This window comes from Hirundo rustica, chromosome 1 (assembly GCF_015227805.2).
Source record: "Hirundo rustica isolate bHirRus1 chromosome 1, bHirRus1.pri.v3, whole genome shotgun sequence".
Classification (NCBI taxonomy): Eukaryota; Metazoa; Chordata; class Aves; order Passeriformes; family Hirundinidae; genus Hirundo; species Hirundo rustica.
In genome coordinates, this window is record NC_053450.1 from 40,310,892 (window position 1) to 40,328,547 (window position 17,656).

Consider the following 17,656-nt stretch of genomic DNA (forward strand, 5'->3'; position numbering starts at 1 on the left):
TAGTTATCTCTTCTTGAAGCAGACACTAGGTTTATGCAATATAAAAGATCAAATACTTGACCTGTACCTAAAAGAGGATGCATGTTTTTATATTAGCCCCTGACTAGGCCATCCCATAAGCCTTTTTCTGAACCAGTATTGCTTTTTGTGTCTATGTCATTAACACTCTTATGCTCTGGATCAAAATAATAATAATAAAAATAAAAAAAACACCTGAAAGCCACACACAGGGGGTGCCATAAATTATGGAGTTATAGTTTATTAATTTAACAATCATCCACACAGGGCCCAAGCCTGTAATCAGAAGTTCTGCAGGGCAAGCCCCTGTTAACAGCAGAACATCAATATGTACATGGCTATACATGCAGAGTGTTTCTGTAACTGAGGAAAAAGGATGCAAAAGTCATCTGGGAGGATGCCGGTGAAGGCAGTCAGAAGGAAAAATACCATTTGTTTCTGCAGCTGTGAGGTTGCTCAGTCATCACCACATTTTCATTCTCTGAAAACACAGAAATGATTACTTTCAAATCCGAGTGCCTCTCTGACTCTTAAGCAGAGTGTTCTGCAATATCTGATGGGTGATGTATGGATGTAGAAGGAATTATGTGATTTTCAGGTTTTGGATGTGACACTGAATGGCAGGACCAATTAACAGAAATTAGCTGCATGTGTTTTTAAATAGAGTGCTGAAACTTTGGCAAAGCTTTTGCAAAATACTCCTATGCTTTACATGCAAAATTATTTCTGACATTTATTGAAATTTTAATAATTTAAAATAATTTCACTGAAAGGAGAACACTGTACAGCAGAATTAGAAACAAAACCCATTTGTCACCATGCTAAAATTCATTAACTTGATGGAGCGCTACAATCCGGACAACATCAAATTATTGTAATTAAAATTTCTGTGATGTAATCAGACAGGAAAAATTGAGCCTCTGGTTTGCCAATTTTTCTGAATTCTTATTCATTTCTCCTAATGGCTGAGACCCTTCAGCCTCTTTGAATGTCCACTGTGACTGAACCTCCTCCCATATATGATAATGCGATAACTTAAAGTTAAGTAAATTCAAAAAAATTGCCCAAACTGCTACAATTCTGCACGAAAATACATGAGTGGAGCTCCACAGTCTCTTGCTGTTGACACCCTTTGTGTTTGATGGGGCAGCAAAATGAGCCATGTGAAATACCTTTCCCCCCACCCTGGGTTCTGCATAATTGCTCTGCTGTAAGCAGTAAAAGGGGGAGGTCATCTGAAAACCTTGTGGTGTGTGCCTGTGGATTAGCAGTATTTCTTGGGATATGGTAAAGGAACTGAATCCTACAGTGCTGGGCAGCATAAGGGTCTGGACTGTTCTCAAGCCCAGTGGCTGTGTAACAGAATCTCAGGGTAATGAATAGACATTTAAAACCCATTCACTGTGAAAACATATGGGGCGAGGAGTAATATTTTGCACAAAGCCAAATATTTCAGTTCCAGTTAGCTCCAGATTAAAATTTGTGTGCACTATCAGAGTGTTGCTGAGAGCACATGGTTTTTCTTGATGACAGGGGGACAGCTTGCCTTTTGCCATGAACACGTATTAGTTAAATGAGGCAGTTATTTCTTGCTTTCTTTTTCAGAGTAGGTTTTTCTGAGCCAAACCATCCTGAAAAGCTGAATAGTGCAAACCACAGGTGCTGTGGCTGAAGCCAAAGCAGTTCATTTGGGAAGGAAGCATAGGAGGTTTTAGAAAAATGAAGGCTTCATGTAGCATTTTATTCATGAGCTAGCTTGGAGAGAAGAGTAAATGGGGTGGTGCTGATGGGGAAAGGGGAGTAATGCTATTGCAGAATATTAGCAGACAATTTGGAGACCTCTATTAAGGCTGTGGTGTACCCTCCTTCTCAGGAGATAATGTACACACGCCAGTCTTGATTAGCCTTGATGATATTTTGCCTCCTTGGCATCATGCCTAAAGAGGAGCACTGTGAGGGGTGTTGAAATGTGCCTGAATCCCTCAGGAGCCACTTCTGCAGCCAGGTGTGGGCTGGGCACTCAGCCTGGTTCCTGCCTTTCCAGAGACCCCAGGGCAGAGGGGGAGAGAGAAGCAGAGGTTAACCCTTCACTGAAGAGTGTGGTGTTCACGTCTTAAACACTCACTCTCCAATGTGACATGGAGAAGTCCCCACCTGATGTGCACCCAGAACCTACAGACCACATTCCTCAAACCCCCTCTCATGGAGGAGGAGAAGTAGATAAACACAGTGACAAACTTCAGGAAAAGGATTTTACTGATCTTTGAAAACATCTCAGTGTTCTTGGAGCTATGTGTTTTGTCAGGCTTGCTAAGATCTTTAGCAGAGGAATGGGTAGGCAGTAAGATTAGGGTATTCACAAGGCTCCCAGCAGCTTCTGTCAAAATAAACATTATTTTGTTAACAGAACAAGGCTATAATGCCTATGTATCGTATAGAAGCATCACTATATTTTCCTGGCATGTTGCAAAATCTTCAGGATTAGAAAAGAGCATAATCATTTAATCACGGATGAGTGAGTTACAATTAATAGGTTTTATTTTCAAAAAAAGCCCAAGTGATTTTTTTGATTTAAATTTACTTCTCTAGTGGCTTAGATATTAGAATGAAAGAATCATAGGGTTGGAAAGGACCTCCAAAATCAGCAAGTCCAACCATTGACCAAACACCACTTTGTCAACTAAACCTTGGCACTAAATGCCATATCCAATTGTTTCTTGAACATTTCTGATAACCCCACCACCTCCCTGGGCAGTCCATTGCAATCCTTAACAACCCTTTCTGTGAGTAAATTCCTCCTGATTTCCAACCTGAACCTCCCTTGAGGTTCAGCTTGAAGCTGCCTTCTCTCATCCTGTTGCTGGTTGCCTGGGAGAAGAACCCAACCCTCACCTTGCTACAAGCTCCTTTCAGGTAGCGGTAGAGAATGATAAGGCCTCCCTTGAGCCTCTTCTTCTCCAGGCTAAACAACCCCAGTTCCTTCAGCTGCTCCTCCTATGAATTACTCTCTAGATCCTAAAAAGAAATGTGAGGTTTCATTGGAAATCAGCGGTACTTAGGCTCTAAAGCTACTTATGTGCATTTAAAATTATATACAGATTTGACAATAAGCAATTTATGGATAATTAATTCTGGGGTAAACAGCATTTCTGGCTAATTTTAAAATTATTCTTAAGTGTCCTTAAATCTAATAAGATAGACAACTTTATCAGTGCACCTATAATTGTCTTAATATGTTTACATTAATATGTATTTTTAACACCTATTTTAGGCTGTTTCCAGTATTCTTAATAAAAAGTTAGATATGATCTACTACTGGCAGAATGACCCCACACCATGCACACCTATGTATGCAAACACACCGTTCCATTTCACTGACTGCTTTTACTGTTGTGTAAAAAAGCTTCTTTGCTTTCTAGGAATCTGTTCTCATTCTTCACAGGAATGACCTCTTTCCCCCCTTAGAAAAATGGTGGAGCTAGTAACCCAGTGCTTGCTTGGGATGTGGCTGTCTCTTAAAGGCCTTCCTTTAGATCAGGTATGTAAAACTATTTCTCACAGCCCTGGTTAATGCTTTAATCATGGGGGCCTTCTCAGGATCTTGTTCAAGTCTGCTGGCTTGAAGGCAAAACCAGCAAGAGACTCCAAGTCAGAAAAAACAATTTAACAGGAGAGGAAAAAAAAGTAAAATAAAATAAAACACATGCAATGGTACAAAAGATCACTGACAGAGTCAGAATACAACCTGAAACCGTGGTGGTGGCAGTCCAGATGAAGTGGTCTTGTTGAAGCAGTGTTCCCACAGAAAGGTCTGGTAGCTCTTGTCCTCTGGGAATCCAGTGGGTAAGGCTGCCTGTGCTGTCCCAAGGCCCAGATTATATCCAGGTGGGAATGCTTGGCTCCTCCCCCTGGGCGGTGCATCTCACAATGGACTGATATCATTTTATCAGTTTTGTAATGGGTCCTTGATTGCCTATTACAGAGATAGCTCCTGGGGAGAGTTATCTATGAGTCATGCAGGACGGCATTGATGGGCCATTAACAGAAGATAGTCTGGAGGGAGGGGGCACGGGAAACAGTGGTGCACAACTTAGTTTCAACATTTCATGTAGATGGTGATAGAATACATACTTGGGGAACATTTTACATTGTAACCTAGGACATCAAGCAATAGGAGCACAACTTCTACAGTGGCTCCCTGATAACCAGCTCAGATTGCTGGTTTCCCAGACTTGGACCTTACTTGTTTTTCCATCTGCAGAAATTACTTGGGGAGCAATGCAGAACTTTTCGGCAGAAAACTGAGAAGTTTTGTTCTCCCTCCTACAGCACTGTTCTGTTTTTCCTCCCTGTATTTCAGCTCATTAGGGAACACTGCTGAAGTCCAAGAGGGATCTAACAGGGGCCTTGTGGCCAACATTTAGATGCTGCTGTTGCCTTTGTGCCATGACTGCAGGCCACAGCTATGGCACAGCCAGGGTGATTGTTAAACCAGGTCTACCTTGCTTGTGCAGCCCAGTCTCATGCAAAAGTAAATGTTCTTTTCCACTTACAAAAAGTGGTCCTGGAATGTACTTCTGGGACTGCAAGGCTGTAGGCACATGTCCTTTCCATCCCCAAACCAGTGGATAAGGTGCTTCTTAGACTGAAGGAAAACCTTTCTCTGTTCTGCTTGATTTTGAGCAAGGAACTGATTTCAGATCAGCCTCCTATGGAAATGGGCCAACCACAAAACTCCTGAATATTTGCAATTAGCCTCTCAGTCTCTTCTGCAACAGCTCCACGCACTGCAACGGGTATGTGAACACAAATCTGCCACTTCCAAAGTCAGTGCTTAAAGGCTTTTGAGTGGATCATTTTCATCCTTGAAATATTTCATGGCAATATGGGAAGCGGTGCTCTAATTTAGAAAAGACAAGGTCCTATTTCATATTAAATATGTTTGTCTATAATAACTTTAAGATTGAAATGAGAAGAATTAATATTATGACATTATAGTATTTGAATATTCCAATAATAGCTCTGTATGTTCTGAACTATTAACTACTTCCATGAAATATTGCAAAGATAATACTTTTATAGACAAAGAAGTGAAATTTAAAATGTAATTCTAAATTACATTGTGGTGTTCTAAGTTAAAGGAAGTCAAACTCAATGGCTTTCCAGACCTTTATTTTGTTAATAAGCAGAAAAAACTTCTAAATGTTTTTCATACCAACTGAAGCATTCAGAGTTCAGCAAGTCCAATGACCACAGGGAGTTATGTTTGTGAGCATGTCTTGCATATAAATGAATGGCTGGTAAGGAAATTTGACAGTAGTTAATATTTCAGTGATGTTTATAATTATTTTTTGTTAGCATTCTGAGAGGAATTAGAAATACAATTAATTTTGCCTTTCTGCTGAAGGGTTAGTTAATCAAAATTAAGCGATGGAGAAGCTACCCAGCTCTCTGAAGCCATGCAACCATTCTCATTAAGGCTTCTTTCTCCCCTCCATCAAGGTGGTTCTGCTTGATTGTGGTGATGTGCTTGAATGTCCAGTTTAAATTCCCTATATTGTTTTTACTCTATTGGGTTTCCCCTTTTACACATTTTGCCCTCCTGCCCTGTACCATTCCCAACCCCATGTCAATCTTGTCCCTGACTCTATCCTTATTCCAGATCCTTCCCTTAGCCACACCTGCTGACTTGTCCATCTACCCTGAACCAGCCCTTCTCTCTGTCTCTGGGACTGCCAATCCTCCCCTGGCCCCTCCCATTCTTCTAGAAGGTTCCACGTCAATCCCTCAGTCTTCGAAGCCCTAGCGGCTAGTATGGACCGTTCCCTCCTCTCATGCACTTTTATTGGTTGTAGAGCTTTCTTTCTCCACCTTGTGTTCTGCCCCCAAGCAATCCTCAGTGGCTGATGTGTGGTGACCACCCCCCCTGTTCCTCCCCCACCTAAAAACCCTTGTTTGTCAGTGTTCTCTGGCTCTTGTCCCTGGCTCCCAGTGGAGAATAAATTGTTCTTGGGCACTGCACACAAGAGTCCCTCCTTCCTTCATTGCCGCTGCTCCTGGGCACGAGGTCCCACCTGACCCTGCAGCAGAGTGCAGCCTTTGCTCAGCACTGCCGCCCGAGCCAAGGAGGGTCAGGGACAGCTGCTCATTTTGACACGGCTCTCACAGCCACTGTGCTAGCGAGAGAGGCTTTGACAAAGGCTGAGGGTTGTGTCACTTGATGTCTGGCTGTCATTTTGGATACCTATCTGGAAAACTGGCTTGCAAACATTTTATTTTGATGGCATGTCAAGCATTCTTAGGAAGATTTCTCAACAAATCTTCTTCCACAGAGTTTTAAATGGATTTAAACTGCTGGATAAAAATTCAAGAGTGGGGAAGAATGAGAAGATACAGCTTTAAAAATGATTGGCAACTGGCAGTACCAGAGTGATAGAATCTGGCTTTGCTGTACAACAGCTGAGAACTTTCTTGTGTACTAATAAATAATTTTTAGGGTATTTATGATGTAAATGAAGATAAGTTAAAGAGATAAAGTCTTGTCATAAAGTGCATTTGCTTTTATTGTGGTAGAATTCAGGAGCTAGAAACTCTGACAGTTACAGAAGTTTCTGTACCCCTTACTGCAAATTATAAATGTCAGTATAACTATTAGATGATAATGCAGATAACCTTATCTTTATATGAGGGAACACAGGAAACCAAACATACGGATTCTGAACTGTAATGTGAAACAAGAATCACTGGGGGAAATGTAGGATTGAGTTTGAGATTACTGAATCACAGTACTTCAGTCCCTGAACAAAATGATGTAACAGGAAGGAGAAACAAAAATGTTTTAAACTATGAGTAAATAGCCTGCTCATGTAGAAAGGGATTATGTGATCTCAGCAAATATCTTGCCTAAAGTGGTGACACCAACCCATTGTAATCAAGGCTGGAAGATAGCATCTAGTTGGAACTCGAAGAGGAGAGCAAAGGGGAAAACAACTGAAGAGCATAAGCCTGGAGATGAACAGATATAACCAGAGATACATTTTGTAGTGAATGGCCTGCAAAATGCCTGCTGGAAAATGGTAACACCATTGGAGTAAGTGCCATCAGTCATACGAGATGACTTCTTCACGTCACCTTTTTTACCAAAGAGATTGATGATCTATTCTGACAGTTGCAGGCACATACAAAGGTCTGATGGTGCAGGACAGAGGCCATGAGGCAAGTACATATATATACATACTTTTATTTTTCTCTTCATCTAGACTACTAGATGCTGGATTTTCTATATTGACATTACCTTTTCTCATGAGAGCGACAGCTTTATCTTCTAGTATCAAGTGAAAGTGTTTTGAATTTTTGCATTAGGCTGGATGTGAATCAATCAATTTTGTGGTTCAAGAAAACTTTGCTTAGTGTTCACTGCAGATGTTTTAGGTCCCAAGTTTAGTAAAGTTCTGGTTGGAAAAATCCTATATGCCTGTGTTTCCTTGGCATGTGGAAAGCACATAAATTTTCCTCACAAGTCTGTTTCTTACTCATACAGCAGGTTCATTACATGGTGGAAGGAGTAAGGAGGTTATTGAATTTTGCCCTGGCTATTGCAAGCTACACTCATATGAGACAAAAGAGTGGGGAGAATATGTAGGTTTGCTAGTTTCCACTGTCTTGCATCTATGAGACTTTGCCATAGGTCGTGCCCATTGTATGTGCTTGGAGTGTGCTTCCCACCCTGTCCACGACGTTCAACTCCCCTCTGAACTCTGGGACCTCCTTTGGGTGTTCTTGTATGAGAGCTACAGCTTCTGTATGTGAAAGACACCTTGGATGTCTAAAAGCACAAAATCCAAAAGAGGAGAGAAAATGGGACTTTTTATACAAGAATGAGGACTGTTCAGTACCTCTCTGTACTTGGTTTCATACAGGAGATCTCATGAAGAAGGTGATGCCTTATTCCAGTTTCACTACACTGAACCTCCTTTTTGCCTGCAAAACTGATTTTGTTAGAAATTTAACTGGAAAGTGGATTTCTGACTTCTTCCTTGTATTAATTGGAAGTTGCTATATGGAATTATTTCTGTTGATGTATTTGGGGTCTTTATTGCAGATGCTCTGTGCTTATCTTGCATGAGAAGTGGGCAATTTCTCTTGTACATTTTCTGAATTCTTTTAGTGAAAATACTAGAAATTCTGATAGCACTTTGTGTGGGGAATAAATTCCATAAAAATCAGCTCTTAAGTTTATATTACTGTTGAGTTTTTAGGTTTTATAATTTTTCAGAAAACTTGGAAAGGACCCACCCCTCAAAAACCCCAACCCCTCTTCTACTAATTTATTATCCATGAGTAAATGGCTTCTGATTTCAGTGTCATGAGGGAACAAACTCCAGCAGGCTCAAGAGAAGCAGCACAGTGAACTTGCATCTATGAATGTGATTGGTGATTTTCTGTTGTAGCTGATGACCCTTTCTTTTTCCCTCTATGACAAGACTAAATCAGAAGAGGGTAACTAGGAATTCAGACACTATTTGCAACACTTCTTTCCACTTTCTTCTTCTTCTTCTTCTTCATGTCTTCTACATCCTAAATAGTTTAAAGGTGCCCTCAGCTGTTTGGCATCTGAATCATGCCGGCACCTGTAGAAAAATGCAAGGATCTGTTACATAATCTAAGGGGCAATGTGGGAAAAGGCTGCAATTTTTAAATGGTTGCTGTTTCAGAGCAGTAAAGGAAATATAATTTAAAATTTCTTAGGTATTTTATAGATTCATAAATCTTCTTAAAAGCTATGCCTAAAATTTAGTTATTCACAATATGTGAATACTTACACCTGAATACTTAAGGTAGATGAACGGAATACAAAGTCATCTGTGTAAAAATGCTGTACCACATGCCTGATGTGTTTATAATGCTTTTAAATATTTTAAATAAATATTGCTATTTAAAATGGGATTGTTTAATCAGGGCTTGAAATTTTGGTTGCGATTTTCTTTGGCCCAGGGTTTGCTCTGGGAAGCCATTTCAAGCAGAAGAGCCATGTGCAACTTTTCCAGTTATTTTCTATTGAGTTTGCAATAAACTGGAGCCTGCTGCAAAATCCTCTGGGGAAAAGTGCCACGGCCTTATTGTTTTAAGTCTTCCCTCTATTTTATCATCTAATATTCACCTGCTATAACACTTTGTGCTCTACTGGCTCACAGCAAAGGCACCAAGTTGATGTTATTGCAACTTTTGGGGCTGGCTGGGTCCCAGATGCATTAGCTGTGTGGGGAGAAAAAATTGCAGAGACATTTTCCATGGCTCCACACAGAAGGTGCACGTTTACCCTGCAATCCTAATGGTGCAAATGGTGGGCATTTGCCTTGCTCAATTTTCCAAGCCTGTTTATACAGCTAGGATTCTGCCTCAGAGCATCTCTCTTGTGGTTTCCGCTTGATACCATGCTGACATTAGGTGTTTTTCTTTTTGAACATTCTCTAACTTTTCCATCCTGAGAAGTAAGCAGCCTGCCAATCAGGCTTTGATGGTATTGAACAGGGCATTGTGGAAAACTTGATTGCTTGCTCTCTATTGTCCACCCTTACCCTTTCCCCCAGAATTTTCTATTTTTGGTTGAATAACACCTTTTTTTTGACCTTGTATGAAGTGATTTGTTTTGCTGGCCTTGCTCTGTGTGCTGGTCCTTGAGTTCCACTTTTGTGGTACTGAACTCTTCACCAAGCAGACATCCCAAAAAGACAAAATATTTTTTCTCAGAGTATGCAATTACATTCTGAAATGTCCAGAACTTGGTGAAATATTCAGCTCTGTGTGTGAGCTGGTTTTCTGCACTGTTAAAACCTCGTAAAACTCGAAAGTGAGTGATCCAGGTGGTGGGAGACAAACACTAGAGTATAAGTGTTTAAGAAGCTCTCAGGGTATTCTTGTTTCTGAAAAACAAACATAATATTGGTACTAACATGACTTGATCCCATTCCTAGCACTGATAGCTCAGTTGCTTGAAACCTCCAAGTTTTCTTTACTCTGAAATCACAAATGCTTTCTTAGAGCATCATGAATTAACATCCTCCTGCATTTCTCAATTTATTCTTCCTTCAGAAAGTTGATCAAACATTAATTAAACTACATAAGTAAAGCAGAAACTGTGGTATTGAAAATAAACTTTTCAGTTGCTTTTTATGTTTGAAACTGGAAAATAAATGAGCCTAGAACAAATTTATCATTTGCAAAGCTAAAACACTGATAACTTTCCAAAGGAATAACAAACTATGGAGATTTTTCATCTATTTCTGGCATGCTGTTTCTTTCTAAAAGCATTCTTTTGTCTGAGGAATCACCCTGAAGCAGCTTGTGGACCTACTAGCAAGCATGAAAAGCATGCTGTGAGAATTCTCACTTTTCAAAGGCGTTCAAGGTGTTTTTCTGTGGCATGTAGTCCGTTAAGCTTTTCAGGTTTAAGGACAAGGGTCAGCAATCTTCTGCCAAAATACCTGCAATCTGTTTTGGTCTCAATTGCATCAGGGGTTGGCTGTTAAGCATGGTTTTCTGCTCAGGCCTTTGTAGGCAGAGTGAATTTTAGAATAGTGATATTCTTGTAACCTGAGGGTATTTCCAGGGCAGACCACTTCAAAAATTCCTCTGAAAAGACTGCAAAACTTCAAAAAAAACCAACTCCAATAAAAAGCTGAGACATCCTGATAGTCTCATGTTGGTATGCCTGAATAGGGTAAGCAGAAAGAAAATAATGATATAAGGCTTATCCTAATGAAGGTTCAAAATTTATTAATTTGTTTTCTTTTTATTCATTATGGCATCAGAGCATGGGACAGCATTTGGATTATCTCTTAAAGAAAGCAGGTGGCTCTTCAGCTTTCAGAATACTCAGAAATAGTGGTTTTGGGCAGTCTTTTTCCATGTCCTTCTTGATGACAGTTGGAAAGCAAAAGCTTTGCCAGATGTGCTAGGCTGTGCATCACTGCAGGATTTCCTCCTGCAAGTCATTGTCTGGTTGCTATGGAAGGATGTGACTGCGTGGCAATGGTCTGCAAAAATTCTTGTCAATAATCTTTGATAAGTTGACTTTCCTCAATGAAATCGGGAAAAAAAAGGCCATTAGTGTTTCAAAGTGGTGAAAGAGCAAGGGCAGGGGGGCTCAGTACTGATTGCTTAAAGCACTTCCTTTTCCTTCCTGAGGGGTTTGTCTTCCCCTGTAACAATAGCTTTCCTGGGTAGGCAAGCCCTCATTCCCTGCCACAGATGTGGCTGAGCATCTTTAGGAGGTCTGGACTCATCTCACTGATGAGAACTGGGATGGAAATAGACAGGAACTGCTTCTGCATGGCTGATAAATTTTTTGAATATTTCAACTGTCTCTGAGGAGTGTTTTCTGTACTAGGTACCTTAGCCTGTGCCTGCACTTCCCACTCTTCTCTTCTTCCCAAGACTCTGACGTAACACTGAAACTACCCCAAAATTCCTCTCTCCTGGGCCTGCTGTGGGACCTGTTCCATCCTTTCATCTAACTGGATTTTAAAATTATTTTTGAGGATGAAAAATGCTTGTGTTTAACTTCAAGCAGATGAGACTTTGTACTTTCTCTGTTTATTGTCAGAAGTACTTGGTGACTGCTGTATCTTATCCTAATGGATATCATGGTGTTGTGCATTGCCTGAATCTCTTCTATCTTGGCCACCATTAGCAATCATTACAGTCCCTTTCTTTTGCAGCTATTTTATTGTTGCTGAAAAATGGAGATGTGGGATAGTGGCTAAAAAGCCAGTTGCATTCAGGTCTCCTGATGAGAGTCTAACTTCAATTTTGTGTCTTAAAAAGAAAGTCATGGCAATCTTGTAGCAAACTGATCTTCTCTGAATTGCACTGTCATCATCTTAACACAAAATCATAGTCCAGATTCTCGGTAAAGTCACAAACTCCTTTGTAGGGGTCAGAAAGCACAAGACAGCTTGTTTTTAAAGTCCTTGAGCCATGCAGAACAACAAGGCAACCAATGAATAAAGTTCTGGGTTTTTTCCTATTTGATCCTCTGTCCTCAAAACAACAACAAACCCCCCCACTTGCTCCTCTAAAATGAATCTGGAATAAAAGATGGAAATGATCTTTCATCTAAAAATTGTTAGGGGCTTTGAAAGCTTGCATTAAAATCCCTGTTGTGTCTTTGACTTGACAGGCTGTAAAGGCAGCTCTCCAGTCTTCTATATCAAAGTCTAAAAAAAGTAAATCATAAAGCCTTCCTTCCCTGCTCCAAAAAAGTGTTCAAACACACTGAGGGAGTCAGTCCTAAAGTTTCATCAGTACAGCATGGATCCTAACATGACTGGCTGTTTAATGTTAACAAAAGGTTACTAAGGTTTTAATTTCTAGAGGAAACTGAACTTCTCAAGATCTTTCGAACCTTTTTTCTTTCCAGTTTTGTCAGAAAATGTCTTTCAAAGGGCTTGTTTCCATGTCTCTGTAGAATAGGATAGTATTTATTACACCTGCCTCTACAGACCTCTAAAGTTCAACCTGGAAATCACAGCCAGATTCAGAAGAAAGTTTACTTACCCCAGAATAACAAATAAGACAGTGAATTGGTGCATTTGCTGTACTGGTGGGTCAGTGCCTTGGGCTTTTGGGGCAGAAGAGAGGGCTGGGTGTGGGTATTATTTTTACCTGGATATTTTGTTTTCTACTTGCTATACTGCTGGAGGCAATCCTGGATAGATCCTGTTTCAGGATTGTCCACTTGGGCTGATGATGCCTGTTTGCTCTGAAAGGCAGTACATGGACCCAGCCTGCTCTGATCTGGGGTGATGTTTTTAGCACTTCCTAATACAAAGAAGTGACTTCTAGTCACTTCTGTTTTCCTGCTTGGATGCCTGCTGTGGGTCTCTTCTCATACAGCAGTGTGGTGTTTCCCCTTCTCACCCGTTCTTTAGTTACATTCTAAACAAAATCTCCTTTTAACAATATTCTCCTAGGTTATACTGAGTTTCATCCCTCCCTACAGTGTAAAGTTGAGAGTTTCTCTAGGCTTTAGGTATATTAGTATCCTGGTTTCAGCTGGGATAGAGTTAGTTTTCTTCCTAGCGGCTGTTACAGTGCTGCGTTTTGGATTTTGTAAGAGAATATGCTGATAACACACTGATGGTTTTGTTGTTGCTAAGCAGGGCTTACCCCAAGTCAAGGACTTTCCAGTTCCCCACCCTCTGTTGGTGTGCAGGTACACAGCAAGCCGGGGGGAGGAATGGCCGGGACAGCTGACCTGAACTGGCCAGATGGATATTCCATACCAGAGTGTCATGCTCAGTGCATAAACTGGGGGAATGGACTAGGAGGGGACAATCCCTGCTCAGGATGCTGAGTGATTGTATTGAGATCACCTGAGGGTTTTATCCCTCTCTCTCTCTTTGTAGTCGACCTTTTCATTATTCTCCTTCTCCCTCTTCTTCTTCACTAAACCACTCTTATCTTGGCCCGTGGTTTCTACCTCTTTCCAGTTCTCCTCCCCACCCCACCCGGGCTGGGGTGGAGAGTGAATGAGCAGCTGCAGAGTATTTAGCTGCCAGCTGGGAATAAACCATGACAATTACATTCGGGGAGATAATTCTGGCTCCATGACAACACCAGCTTTTACACTCTCAGAGGAACTGAGTGCATCAACCTGAGAAGGCAGCTGTGACACTGCAGGGGGAGAATACCCCCAGGCAGGTGGCCTGTCCATCCCCACAGTTGCCAAGTGACACGTGCCTGCAGCCTGTGCACCTTGCAGAGGTCAGGGCTTGCTGCAGGTGCATTTATGCTGGTTTTGTGCCAGTTGCAAGCTCAGAAATAAGATTCCCGGATCTCTCAGAGCTCCCCCAAATCATTCACTTCCTTGGTGTGAATGAAACTCTCTCGATTTTGGCAAAATTCTCTCTGCTATTTCCTCAGTCAACAGCTTCACTTTCAAGTGTCTCAGATGTTTCACTGCCTAATCGATTTCTTTTCTCCCCAGTGATAAACAGTTGTCAGGCTGATGCTGGGATGGTGCTGGTTACTTGCACACACTGATGGCTGGTCACAGGGGAGGAGCTTTTCCCACTGACAGTGAATCATGCCTGTGGATGCATTCTCATGGAAGCACCGTTACGCTTTTGGAAGCTTGGGATGCACAGAATGCCCTACTTCAAATGCAAGGTACAATGGCTACTGACTGAAAGAGGGTGGGTTTAGATAGGATATGGAGCATTATGAGTGTGGTAAGGCACTGAAACAGGTTGCCCAGTGAAACTGTGGATTCTCCATTCCTGGAAATGTTCAAGGCCAGGTTGGATGGGGCTTTCAGCAACCGGGTCTAATGTGAGGTGTCGCAGCCCTTGGCAAGTGGGGTGGAACTAAAGGATCATTAAGTTTCCTTCCAACCCAGGCAATTCTGTGGTTCTTTGAGATGCTGCAAGCCCATCTGAAACATACTCTTGGTCCTTTACCTCTCTCTGACACACAGGCAAATCTTCATAGAACAAATATTGCTAAAATCGTGTCCTTAGAAAACTTTGCTGTTTACATAAGCACATTTTTACAGACATGCCTCAGACACTAATGAGAGGTTTCAGTGTGTCTCAGAACACAGAATAATTCTGTTTTAATTATACGAGGCAGTTCTTCATTACTGAGTGCTCAAAGAGAAGGGTAAAAGAAATTTCATGCTGTTATAATTAAAGGGAATGTAAAATTAAAAAACACCTACATAATCAGAAGTTTGATTTAATAGCAAGGGAAATATTCTTTATAAAAAAAAAATTAGAAGAATGACATACCAGAAATGAGACAATGGTGTTCTGTAAAGAATCTATACATGAGGATGCACTATGAATGGAAGTCCCTGTGTTTTTAATTTTAATGTTAATTGTGCTTTTCCCTTTCATTTTGCTTTTCATGTCATTTTGTCATCAAAAGGATCTGGGGTTGAATTACTTCAACAGCCAAGTCATAAATTACACTTAAGCTTCTGTGCAGTAGGGGACAACTTGCAGAAATGATGACAAGTTTCTGTTCATTGCCTTTAGAATGTGACAGGAACAGTTTATGCAAATAGTGCTTTTAGTCAGTTGAAATATTGCTGTTACTAATGTGTTTTCCTGTTTCTGCAGATAAAGCATTGGCTGTTCATGTGCAAAGTGCACCACTCTGAGTGTGCAGCTTTCATATAAAAGAATATTAGTCCTTCAAATTGCAAAGTAAGAGTTGCTCTTAAAATATTTCTTAAACTGGATTTTTTTTACTGTCTTATTCTTCATATTCCAGTAAAAATTTTCCCATCACCTTTAAGAATAACACTGACCTAGATATGGGTCTGAACTTTGATTGGTATCATTGTATGCAGGTGTACAGGGATATTTAAGGACTAAATTTTTTTTTTTTTTTTTTTTTTTTTTTTTTTTTTTTTAAACTTAAAGCAAGTGAGCAGAACTTCTGGCAAGAAAAATGATATTGCTCTGTCTTCCAAGTTGTTTTTTACTATTCCTTTCTAGAAACATTTATAGGAACTTACAAACAACTTCAGAGTTGGGGGCTGGGTTTGTCTGGTCTTGAATAAATTGTTTCAGAAGAAATTTATCTCTCTGTCTGGAAGTTAAATTAGACTGTTTACAGAGCACTTGAATTTGCTTATTTTAAAGATAAATCAAACCTTTCTTACACAAACTTTGCACAACAGATCTTGTGGTAAAAATATTACCTATGTGAAAGTATATCTGCAGCTTAGTTTCAGCCAGTCAAACTTCTGTAGCACATTTCCTGCTCTCAAAATGATTTTGTCATCCTGCTCACCAAATAAAGCAGGCATTCTGAGGAGAACTCTAACATTTAACCCAAAGACATAATTATAGTACCCAGAAGACCTGCCTGGAGGCTATGTAGATCATCTCAGTCTTGGCATACCTGATGTTGAATTATTGGATCTGAAAATCAGAATATTTTTGTCTGAATTGTTACTGTTGCTTTTATTTTCTTTAATTTTCATTTAACCTCCCCAAGGTTAACTTGTCCCTCTGTTCTATCAAATAACTCTGGCACTCAAGTAAGTGTCAAAAATGTTGTGGGGATCACAGACGGACAGAGTATTTATACTTGACATTTTTCAGGGCTTTCTAGTGGGAGCAAGCTGACAAAATTTCTTCTCCATCTAATATCCTCAGCTGAGGAAACTGGATACTGAAGTGTATCCACTGAAAGATTTGGTTTCCATCCCTCTTCTCCATCAGGCTGAGCATCACATACACAGAAAACTACTCCTGGCTTGGGTATATCACATCTGTAGCTGTGCACGTGCTTGGCATTCTGGAAAACCTTGTTTATGGTTCAAGTTGCCTGAAAACAAGAAAGATGTACATTTTCTCCTACTGTTCCTTACATGAATGATGGAAATAAAATAGACAAAAATACTCTCTTTTCCCAGCACTTATTTTGTGGGGAAAAGCTTTTTTTCAAAATTCTTGGGAAACTTTGGCTACTTTAACTAAAGACAAATCAACCCAAAACAAAAGCAAATGTTAGTTCAATTTTGTGTTCTCCATACAACTGATGGAGAACACATCCCTGTTGAGGAATTCAGACTGGCTCAAATATACTTTCTGACCAAACTGACCTTTTTCTTGCTGGTAGGAAAAAACAAGGAATGTAAATGAATCCAGGCCCAAATCAGTGTTTAAATTCTTCCAGGATAACAATTTTAATTCAAAAGGTTGAAAGAGGTTTTGAAAAAAGGTATGACTTGATGTGTTTGTGTGACAAATGTAGCCTAATTGACAAAAATTCACTTTTAGAATCATAGAAGAGTTTTTCAGTTGAAAGGGCCCTTAAATTAAAGATCATCTGTTCCCAAACACCCTGGCATGGGCAAGGGTACCTTTCACCACACCAGTTGTGTTGCTTAGAGGTCCATCCAGCTTGGCTTTGAATGCCTCCAGGGATGTGAGGCAGATAATCTTTGACCTTCTTCCAGAAAAGTATTGAAAAATGTGAGTTTTTCCCTTCCTTTAAATACCAACCATGTGAATTGTTAGTAGTGTGAAAGATCAGTCTGCATGTCTGGTACTCTTATTACTTCTAAGAGTGCTCCTGCATAGCAATTATTTCATTAATTGATTTACGAATGCTTTGCATTTTGGGACCTGTGTTTTGAGTGGCAGAGAAAATCAATTTGTTGTCAGCACACTGTCAAAGTTGATCTATTTTCTTACATTAACCTAAAAGGCTACTTTAAATGAGCCGCCTGATGTTGCAGGCAGGTATCCAAAAAGTGCAAGGTGTTTTTTGTGCACAAAAGAAAGAAACCCTGCAGGCTGTGAAGGACTCCAGGCTCTGTCCCTGGCCCCTGTGGTGAGTGGATGTTGTTGACTTCAGTAGCTCTAGAGCCTCCAAGGTAAAGCTTGCTTGAGGGTGGAGCTGTCTGCACCAGGGAATGCCTGAGCAGGGAACCATCAATTCAGTATTGTTCAAGGGTAAAATAAGCTTCATTAGTAAGTGGTTTTATAATGGAATAAGTCTCTGCCCTTTGATATGAAGCTATTGGATTTAAATAAACAGTAAAGGGTTTACCTGCATATGCCATCCCTCCCTCTTACACTGCTGTATTCTGGCAAAGGGCCACATTCTTTGGTGG

The 17,656-nt window shown here is 40.4% G+C and overlaps 1 long non-coding RNA gene across 1 annotated transcript; it reads left to right on the forward strand.

The window, feature by feature from the left end:
• Positions 1-13,667: 13,667 nt before the first annotated feature.
• On the forward strand, positions 13,668-15,217 carry LOC120762906 (uncharacterized). Its single transcript, XR_005703993.2, has 3 exons — positions 13,668-13,785; positions 14,009-14,190; positions 15,144-15,217. It is a non-coding gene; the product is annotated as an uncharacterized LOC120762906 (long non-coding RNA).
• Positions 15,218-17,656: the final 2,439 nt, after the last annotated feature.